This window comes from Acomys minous (assembly GCF_964271855.1).
Source record: "Acomys minous genome assembly, chromosome: 20".
Classification (NCBI taxonomy): Eukaryota; Metazoa; Chordata; class Mammalia; order Rodentia; family Muridae; genus Acomys; species Acomys minous.
Window position 1 is genome coordinate 1,283,071 of NC_140502.1, and position 11,285 is coordinate 1,294,355.

Genomic DNA, 11,285 nt, shown 5'->3' on the forward strand with positions numbered 1-11,285 from the left:
ATAATTAAGTTTGAATATAATTATAAAGCATAATTCCAGGACTCAGGAGGCTGAGGCAAGAGGACTGACCTCTGGGCCATTTGGGGACTGCAAAGTTAGACAGTATCTCAATATATCACCGCCACTACTGTTAATAACAACTCCGAAGCTACTTACTGGGAAATACATAAAGCAAAAGTGCATCTTATTTTTTGTAATTTGTATAATCTAAAACAAAGATCTTCATCTACAATGTTTGTTTAGCTTAAATGAATTTATAGCAGCACTTACAAATGTTAGATATGCCCCCATGACATTGAATGTCTAGTACTTTTTGTCCAGAAAGCATTCACAGTTCAAAAAACTAAACTTTTACAAGAAGTTAACCCATTGAAGCCAATTTTCTCATTTTCATTTGTCAAACATAAAAAGTGAAGTGTTAAAGAATGACAGAAAACAAAATTCATCCCTCACAGGTACATGTTCCATTTGGATATAGCCTTCTCTTCTTTTTTAAGATTTATTTTTATTTTCAGGCTCTGTATATGTGTATCTGAGCATAGCTCTGTGCACATGAGTGCAGGTGCTGCTAGAGGCCAGAGGAGGGCATTGATCAGCTGAGGTGGGGTTACAGGCACTTGTGAGCTTGTCTGTTTTCCTCCCCTTAATCTCTTCCCCTTAACTCCCTGAACCCAAAATGGAAATAAATCTTTAAGATTTTAATTAATTAAAACAATTTTAATTCTTACAGAGTTAAAAACAAACACTCCTTGGATGGGCCACCCAAATAGCAAACAACGTATAAACTCCCGAATCCACGCCTTTCCTCAAGCTCTTTCTCCACCTGAGAAACCAGCTCCCCTCCAACCATCCCTGGACTTCCCCTCATTCATTCATCAACTACCCCCGCCTCGCACCAGCACTAAGCGTCCCCTCACCCACCCAGCAGGGACACTACTGGCCTCACCAATCTCCTTGATTATCTGAGCCTCGAGTCCACACTAGAGTAGCATCGCATGACCTCACAAAAGTGAGTAATCCATTAACCAAGTAGAAGAGTGAAGGAGAAAAGGCGCTTTTCAAAAGGCAGAAATTCATTTTTACTTTTTGTATAAAAGTTGGGACAACGGGGAAATGACTAACAACAGCAATAACAACTCAGATTTTTAACTGGTCTATATGTCAGCAAATCCTGCCTTGAAGAATCGGTTAGATGTCTCCCCTACTTTCTTCAGCTTTTAGTACCCTCCAGTCAGAGAAGTCCAAGATTATGTTTTACTAGTGTCTTGAGTCTCATGGAAAACCAAACAAACAAAGAAGACAGGCGGGTGTGGGTGATGGGAGCTAGCAGTCTCAAAAGCACTGAGGCAAACGCTGTGTGTCTTCCAGCTCCCCAAGAAATGCACCATAAACAGTATGTTACTGTTCAGCCCAACCCTGACATAAAGCAAGTGGTGCTATTTTTTGTCACACACATGAGGACAAGTTATAGAGGCTTTGTTTGACAAAGTCCCAGAGACCTGTGACTGTCCAGCATGATCTCTAGACAGCCAGAGCAGCTGTTGAAGCTTTGCTTGGCAAAGTTGCAAAGATCTCCAGCTGATCACCACTGCACCCCAAGTATGTATCATCCAGGCATAATGTTGTTTAGAAATCTGCTATTTCTCCTAAAACTGGTTTTTCTCTTTATTTCTCAGCACTTAGGAAATTCATACAGGGAAAACTTTTTCCCACAGAGAATGTTGAAAGAGGGCATCGGGCCAAAGGCTTGAAACAATGATAGAGTTTTTTTGCTCTGACTGTGAGCACCCAAGCAGAAACTGCATGTAAGAAAGTTAAGACCTTCACATAGCAGCACCTGGCTAGATACTGTTACCTGTAGAGAAGTTTCTTTAGAATCTGCTGTGAGAGCAATAGAAGGTGGGCTTGGAACATCATGCTTTACAGATACTTTACAGTAGAGGACCCCTTGGCAGTTAGCCTAGGCTTGGATCGCACACCTGTTGGTCTGGGACTGGAAGTAGGTCAAGTTTTTTCTTTAGAGAACATTTAGCTCAAGCTATGTTGCTGTGACCATCTTGTAATCACATTGGCTTTAGCCTGGGGAAATTTATGATTAAACTTTCCTGTGTCTTGTTTAAAAGATAACAAAAAGATTATGCTGACCATTGTCTGGAAATTAATTGATTTTTGCTGTATGTGTCAAAAGCTCTCTTGATTGTAAAAGAAAAAAAATTTGATGTAATATATAATGAAAACAGTTGAACTTCATTTCAATAAAATACTGGGGTTGGCCCATGGAGTTAATTAGTTAGTTGGACAAACAGACAGCAAGCAAGCAAGAAGATAGATAGATAGATAGATAGATAGATAGATAGATAGATAGATAGACAGACAGATAAATAGAAGGCAGGGGCAAACAAGTAACAGACATGAGAGAGTAAGCTAGAGTGAAGGGAGGAACAGCAAGAGAGTCAGATAGATGGGGCATGGAAAAAAAAGGCAAGCACATAATAGACATGGGGGGAGAGAGAGAGAGAGAGAGAGAGAGAGAGAGAGAGAGAGAGAGAGAGAGAGAGAGAGAGAGATGGGTAACAGCAGGAAGACAGATAGATAGATGGGGAACAAGCAAGCAAGGAGATAGAAAGACAGGTAACAGCAAACTAGATAGACAGACAGATAGATACAGACAGACAGATGGATAGATGATAGATAGCCAGAAAGCTAGTAGGCAGGTAAGCGAGCAAGGAGCAAGGAGTCAGAGGGACAGCAAATGAGACAGAGGTGGAGACAGAAGAAAGGTTGTCCTGGGCTTTGTACCGCATACGCCTGAGTCTCTGAGTGTTTCTTTTTCCTCCACTCCTCAACCTCTACTCAACAGCTAGATCCTCTAGCTAGTTGTTCAACCAATGGTTGGTTTCCCTTAGCCATGCATTCACCGCCTGCTCAGTTCTCCCTACCACAGATCCTCTTCTCTTCCCTCCTCTTTGCCATTCCTGCAGCTGGTCTTGGGGAGTCTCAATTTGTGTATCAATGCTCTGGAGATGCCTTTCTCCATTTACCTAGATTTCACATTAAACCTAATCTTTTGGACAGATATGAAAATAGTGGTCAGCATTTATCTTTTTAAACTCTAGCTTCTCTTTCTTGTGGCATTTGAAGGAGACAGCACAGTGTAATGACAACTCTTTCTTCAGAGACACACAACCCTGGGTCACAAGTTTCTAAGTCCACAGTGTTTGAGTTATACCTCGTAACAGTTCTACACACCCAAAGCACCAAATGCCTGTGTAGTCTGGCATTTGTTTCAGTCTGCCTGAATTGAAGGCATATGGCAGGACGCAAAGCATCCTCATATGATCTTCCTGTAGTTAGACAAGCCCTGGCTCCAGGAAACCCTTTATTCCCAAAAGGATTCCAAGCCTCTACTACTTGGACAAAGCAAGCAAGCCTGGAGGTAGAACCTTGTTGACACTTTTATCATTTATATCAACATCACCTTTACCTCTTGTACCCTCCCATTAAATGGTGACCCATGGGTTCATTTGTCAGTCAGTGGTAAGTGCATTACCCTCAGTTCCTACATTAATTCTGAGATGTGGGTATTAACCTTGTGAGACAAAGTGAAAACTTAGATTTCTCAATCAAGTGGTTGGTCTCCAACCAAAAGCTACAAACCTGGAAACCAGAACCTCTTTCCAGGCTTAATACTACTCCATGGGTTAACAACAGTAAGAAGAAAGAGAGATAGGGGAGGAGGGAAGGGAAGAAGGGAGGGAGGGGGAGGGAGGGAGGGAAGAAGGAAGAAAGGGAGCAAGAACATAAGGACATCTGAAAATCCACCAGAAAGTAGACCAGCTTTTTAGTGCTCTCAAAGTTACCAAGTCTATGTGTGCAATAACACAAACCATATTCATTCCAAAGAAATGTCCGGATCGGGATGAGGACACGTGGCACTGTCCCATGTCTATTCCCTCCCCTCCAACTCTGTAGTGTTCCTTAGTGTTCCTTAAAATCCACGGCCCACAGCAGCAGTGGGAACTGGTCTAGCAGCCACCAGAGGAAGCCCACTGGGTTTGGTTCCTGTCATCTGCCATCTGATGAAGGCCTGGAGGGCCCACTTGCATTTCATCCAGTTCTGAGCTTGTGCAGGGAAAAGCCCTTGCAATCAATTAGAGAATACTGATAAATCTCACAGTTGCATGAGGTGGAGAATAACAGAATGACAACAAAACTGAAGAAAAGGTGTGACATTAAAAATGATTGATGAGTTGGGTGTGGTGGCACACGCCTGTCATTCCACTACTCTGGGAGGTGGAGGCAGGTGGATCTCGGTGAGTTGGAGGCCAACCTCATCTACAAAGTGACTCCGGGACAGCCAAGGCTACATAGAGAAACACTGTCTGGAAAAAAACCATAACCAAAACAACAACAACGAAGACTGCCATTTACCTATATCATCACTGATTAAGAAGAAAGGAACTAAATACTCCAATCAAAGGCAAAAACAGACAAAAAGAATAAAGCAATTATTCAACTAAGATGTCATCTACAGGAGACAGAGCTTGGATCTGAGCATACAAGCAGGTTGAAAGTGAAATTGTCAGGGAAGGGATGACCAGTAATCAAGAGAGCCAGGGTAGCTACACTAGACAGACAAAACAGAGCTCCAGGAAAAAAAACTGTTAGTTGACCAGGCCAGCTGGTCAGTTATTAGGGGGAGCCGAGGAGGGTCGCAACCTGTGCATAAAGAATGGGCAAAAGAGAGGCAGAGCTCAAGGAAACCGTAGCTTGTCAAGAGCCGTTTATTGAAAGCGGGGGGGGGGGGGGGGGGGGGGGTATGCCTTATAAAGCCTCCTTCAGGGAGGGCGGGGGGCAGACTAGGAGGGCAGTGGAAAAGTACAGAATCTTCTGGGCTCGAGCCTGGCACATCTGCAAGGGGAGGGGTTTCTCTCAGCCTTGGGTAAACAGGATGTCTGTTGAGTTTTATCTTCGGAGTCAGCTTGTTCTTACTCAAGGCCAAGCCGGATGCCTCGTGGGCCTAGTGGGCGGCCAACAGGACGTCTGTTGCAGGTGCAGAGTGGGTGGGGGGTTGGCTATGGGCCATCTTGGTCTCCGTCAGTTAGTAGGGGAAAATCACTTTAATGATAGACTGTTTGCTCCATCAAGTAGAGGTAACAGTTGTTAGTGGGTGCACCTACAATACATCCCCAATACATCTCTCAAGTTAATATTATTTTTTCTCTCTATTACATCCCAATCAGTTTCCCCTCCCACTTCTCACAGTGCCCCTCCCCCACCCCCAGGTCCATCCCTCCTCTGTTTGCCTTCAGGAAAGGACAGGCCTCCCAGGGATAGCAACCAAACGTAGCATGTCACGTTGCAATGAGACTAGGCATACACCCTTATATTAAGACTGGACAAGGTCACCCAGCAGGAGGAAAAGCTCCCAGAAGCAGGCAAAGAGTCACAGGTAGTGCCCACTCCCACCATTAGGAGTCTAATAATTCTCTTGATACGTATTTTTCACTTTAATCCTCAGAATGAGAGTTTGTTCAAGTTGGCTTCCTCGGGACTATTTATATGCATATTTAAACATACTTCGGGTGTTTCTTTTTGAAAAAACAAAACAGAAAAACAAACATGTCTTATTTCTGGGCAAAGGGTGGCACACATTTTACACCTCATGTACTACTCCACTGCCATACACAGATGTCATGTACATTGACAGCTGTGTGTGCATGTGTGATACTTTACCTGACTGGTCTCTCATGTGGGGCATTAGCTTGTTCTCAACATTTTCCTGTTGCCAATAGTGATGCAAGGAGTACACATGGGTCTAAGTGCTTCTTTGAGATAGACACCTGGGAATGTTAGCTCTTTGTCGAAGGGTAAATGCAAATGTAACTTTGTCACCTGTTGGGAATGCTTCTTCCATAGGTTTTGTGCCGCTTTGCTTTTCATAGCTACCGTTTATGAGAAGGCCAGCTCCGTGCAGCCTCCCAGAGAGTTTTGTCTAGCTTTTGAATTTGTCACCTTGATCAGTGAGAAATTCGGTTTCTGTGACATTTCCCTTTATGTTCTGTTATTTAGTAACATTTAGAAGCTGTGGGATGGTCCCAGCTTTACACATGCTGGGCAAGTGCTCTGCTGAGGAGCCACACCCCAGCCTGTATCTCTATCATGTGAGAAGCACAGTGCAGCATCTCTCCCTCTGCTCCCATTTCCTTCTCCTCCACCTCCCTCCCTGCTCTGTTTGGCTTTCTCTGCCTCTACCCACTCTTTCACTTGTCCTAGATCTCCCTCTGTAGATGAGGAGCCGCAAATCTACAGTGAGCCTTTCCTTTCTGCCTCCAGCATGCTAGGATTGCAGATGGCCTCCACCAAGCCCGGGTTTTTCTTCTTTTTCTAACAGGCTTTTAAATCTTTTCTAACCCTCTGACCTTGAGTTCTTTCTAAAGTAATTAGTGCCCTATTTCTGAGATGCATTGTAAATATTTTCTCGTGGCTTTTATCTGCAAGAAGTCAGCTTTAATCTTCCTGAGGGTGAATTTGTCGATCTCTATTACCATTTGGGTCGTGAAGCATAGAAAGCTCCCCCCACCCTACCCCACCCCACCCCACCCCCACCACGCAGCCCGCAGCCGACACCCATACTGGTGTGGCATGTGTGTGTTTCTTTTTTGCAATTCTCAGGAATTTTATGTATTCTTGTGTATGCAATAAGGCATGAACTCATTTATATTTTCCACAGCAGCTATCGAATTAATTATTTAATTTTTCTATTGCTGTGACTAAGCACTATGGCCAAGGCAACTTATAAAAGAAAGCTTACAGAGAGTGAGTCCATGACCATCAGAGCAGGGGACATGGCAACAGGCAGGCGTACATGGTGCTGGAGCCGCAGCTGACAGCTCACATGTTGAAACAACAAGCATGAAACACAGAGAGCTAACTGGGACTGCTGTGGGCTTTTGAAACTTTAAAGCCCACACCTCCTCCAAAGCCACACCTCCTAACCCTTCCCAAACTGTTCCGCATTCAAATATATAAGCCTATAAGGACAATCCTCATCCAAACTACCATAGCAATTGTTTCAGTCTAATTTTTAAGCCTAGCTTGAAGGATTTAGGATGTTACGTGTGCCATATACTCAATTTCCATGTGCACTAGTCCAATAACAATACGATAAGTTTGTATGTACTTTTTGTAATTTGAGAAACATTCAGGATTTTCCTTCCTTCCTTTCTCTTGTGTGTGTGTGTGTGTGTGCTTTGTTTTACCTTGATTTTTTTGTAGAAATTCTTTCTAGATCTTCTGCAGAGCCTACTTTTCAATCTTCCCTGTAATTTCTTCTCCCGCAGCTGCATTTCCATCCCTCTCTGGTGTTTCTTGAACACCTTAGACTCACAGTTTCTTTTTTAAGATTCATATATTTATTATCTATACAGTGTCCTGACTGCATGTATGCCTGCAGGCCAGAAGAGGACCCCTGATCTCACTGTAGATGGTTATGAGCCACCATGTAGTTGCTAGGAATTGAATTCAGGACCACCGTAAGAGCACACAATGCTCTTAACCTCTGAGCCATCTCTCTAGGCCCCCGTTTTTGCTTTTTGTTTTGTTTCATTTTGTTTTGTTTTGTTTTGTTTTTCAAGACAAGGTATCTCTGTATAGCTTTGGCTGTCCCGGAACTCACTCCATAGACCAACTAGCCTTGAACTCAGAGATCTGCCTGCCTCCTGAGTGCTGGGAATAAAGGCATGCACCACCACAGCTGGGCACATTCTGGATTTTCTATTTTGTTCCACTAGTCTGTCTGTTGATATGAGGATGCCATGACCTTAATTATAGAGGATTTATGGCATAGGCTTCAGTCCTCACAAGAATAGAATAACAAGTCAAAAAGGTTGTCAAATCCCAGTCTCATCAGATGGTCTCTGTTTTGGTGTCTGATTTCATATCATGTTTTCTGTGTTATAATATGGCTCCTTCACCCTGGTGCTCTGCCAGCCACCGACTCCTGATGCCCCTGTGTGTCTGCATTTTAGAAGTTCCAGCGTGAGCTAAGTCCCAAGTGGGTGGTGAATACAGAGATCACTGGGGACCACATGCTGCTGGAGAAGATCCCACAGAACCACATGCTGGACCTCTGCATCGCCAACTCCAAGCTGTTTTGAAGGACACCGGCTATGTTGCAGGTGGGTGCGTGGTGAGAGGCTCCAAAGCCTAGACTGTCACAGAAAGTATTTTTGTAAAGTCAGGGAGCGGTGTAGGATTAAGGTCTTTTTTCTCCACGGCTGTATCTTTCTTGGGAATATCCTCTGGTCTGCATGAGTGCACACACAGGTACATTGAGGGGGTCCCTGCAGGTGTCACACAGGAAGTGCACCAGGTGAAGAGGTAAGAATGAAATCCTGGTGCAGACCTACTTCATCAGCCTGGACCGGACATGGGGAGCCCAGTGCCAGGCAGCTTACTGTCAGCTATTTGAAACACAGTACAATCTGAGGAAAGGTTTCCAGGCAACAATCATTGCACTTCCAGGTGCACACTAAAGCTTAAGGCGCGTCTACATAGAAACTCCTTTATAGGCATCATGAGGGAGGTTCTACAGCTAAAAGGCCTAGAATCTAATGTGGTCTCTGGCCAATAGCATAGAGGTTAGCAAGCCATAAAGTGCTTGTGACATCTCTCTTAAGGATGGGTAATGGAAGCCGGGCACGATGTTGCATTCCTGTAACCCAGCACTCGGGGAAACAGAGGCAAGCAGATCATCGAGTTTTAGGCCAGCAGGGTCGACAAAGGGAGTCCAGGACAGCCAAAGCTATACAGAGAAACCCTGTCTTGAAAAAAAAAACAAAACAAAACAAAAGTCTGGGAAAGGAAGAGTCTGGACCGGGCCGGTTTCACTTTTACTAATGTCTTTTGATTTCAGCAATAAAACTAAATGTCTTGTTTTGGAACCTAACCTCCAAAAAGTCAGTAATCAAACTCAGTACATGGGAAAAAAGGAAATTGGGGGCTTCATGTATTCCAGGCAAGAGAGCAGCTGTGTTCCAGATAGTATTCATGAGAGACAGACAACGCCAGTTAGACAGCCTCCTTGGGACTAGAATGAGTGCCACATCCACTCAGAGATCAGCGAGCAGAGGGCTTTGGTTACACCCTCTCCCTGTGTTTGCAAGAAATAGTATAAGGAGCTCTGGTGGTGCTGGGTATCCTTTGGTGGTTGGACCCAGCAAACACTAGGAAGGTGTCTCAACAGCCTTAGAGTTAAGCTGTCACAAGTTTTGATACATCAAAGGCACCCGAATTCATCCCCATCCAGTCTTCAGGTGTCTACAACCAAGGCTCTCACTGTTGAGATCTGGCTCCCCCTTGTGCCAGAGAAATAGCCAACAAATAGATGCTCCAGGACCTCCCCCATGGAGTTACAGGAACATTTACTGGCTAGGACTATCTTGGAATCCAGGACAACAAAGGAAAAATGAGACAAATAAAACTTGGAAATGTTTTAAGGCTTACAGGGGTTGTACGGAGTGAATAACAGAGAGTTGGGTCTTTGTCAGGAGATTCTAAAAGAGCTAAAGAAGTTCAGAAATTTGTTAGAATGGAGTAAGGTGTGGAGGCATGCGCCTCTGGTCCCTTCACGTGGGAGGATGTGGTAGGAGACTGAATTGGAGGCTGCCCTGCAAGATTTTCTCCCTGTTAAAAAATTATTCAGAGACAAATGGGCTACAGCGTGCTTCTCAATACTAGCACTCTTTGGAGAAACCAAACATCTGAGGGGATAAAAACATCAAGAGAGAAGGCAGTGATGATGACAAAATGATGACAGAGAGCTGACCCAGAAAACTCCAGGACTGAAGAAGATGAAGAAAATGATCTCTCTGATACCCATTTGCTGGATCAAAACAAGAGGACTTAGGGTAGGAGACAGATGGATATTGAACACGTTTGAAGCCTAATATATTAAAAATGGAACTCACGACCATTGTTATTTTCACAACTTAGGCCAGCTAGTATGGATCTTGAATATGCTATAGAGTGTGTAAGGTCAAAGAAGGGAGTTTGAACCTGGTAGGGGATGAAAGTACCAACCTGATTCCACATATGGTCTCAACACACACAGCTAAATGCCCAGTGTCCCACTTAAATTCAAAGCAGTGTTTGTCCACATAGATTAAATCTAGTGTGGAATATAGAAACTAGTTATAAAACACTCCCCTCAGGGGAGAGGGAAGAACTGGTCTCTTTTCAGCTGGTGACTGACTCCAAAAATGAGCTCTGTTCTATAGGATCCCCAAACTACACAGTGATGGCATATATCCAAAGCAAGTAGGCAGGAGAACTTACCACAGAAAAAACTGAAAAAAAAAGATGGAGCACCAAGATGAATAATGACAGTAATGAGCCATAACACAAAGCACAAGAGAATGTGCACACATCCAAAGCAATAAATATAATTGAACAAAGAATGAGGGGAGGGGAGGCAAATGTTTCGTGCACAAGAACTTCAAGTAATATGTGTGTCATGTTGTTCCTCCAGGACATGGGGACTCAGTCATGCTATCCCCTGTACCCCCAACAGGAGATCTATAGACCACTTCCAGGAATAGATTGTGAACAAAGGGAAATGGTAACTTCAGGTAGAGAAATGCAGCAGACACCAGCCTAAAAAGTACTTGGCAGTGGGGTCACAAATTGATAGCCCGTCGGTCTTGATATGCTGGAACACGAAGGGTGTACCACTGCTGTGTGTTCCCCATCCCCATCCACCCCAAACACATAATCTCAGTCTAAACATAAAGAGAACATCACAGACACTCAAATTTAGGGCCTTTTTTTTCTTTCCTTTTTCTTAATTTCTTTTTCTTTTTTCTTTTCTTTTCTTTTCGAAGTTTTAAAGCCTAGGGCTCAGAGGACTCTGGCCTTGGTGTTCACCAGCATGGTACTATGGATTAGATACTGAACATTTGTGGAGAAATACGAGATCCAAATAACAGCTGGAATTTACTTAATATAAAGGCACTGATTTTTTTTTAAACATAGGATTTGTGTAGCTCAAACTGGCTTTGGCTTTGCAGTGGAGGCCAAGGATGACCTTGAGTTCTGGATCCTCCTATCCGCCATCTCCCATGTTAGTCTCGTGGTCTTTACGATTATGCTAAAGTTATGTAAGATGTTAAGAATGGGGCTGGAGAGATGTTTCAGTGGTTAAGAGCACTGGCTGCTCTTGCAGAGGACTTGAGCCTTGTCCTAGCGCCCCCTGGTGGCTCACAACTGTTTGCAGCTCCAGTTCC

The 11,285-nt window shown here is 43.9% G+C and overlaps 1 long non-coding RNA gene across 2 annotated transcripts in view; it reads right to left on the reverse strand.

The window, feature by feature from the left end:
* LOC311591335 overlaps positions 1-11,285 on the reverse strand; it is a 46,053-nt gene that overhangs the window by 13,248 nt on the left and 21,520 nt on the right. The window lies entirely within an intron of this gene.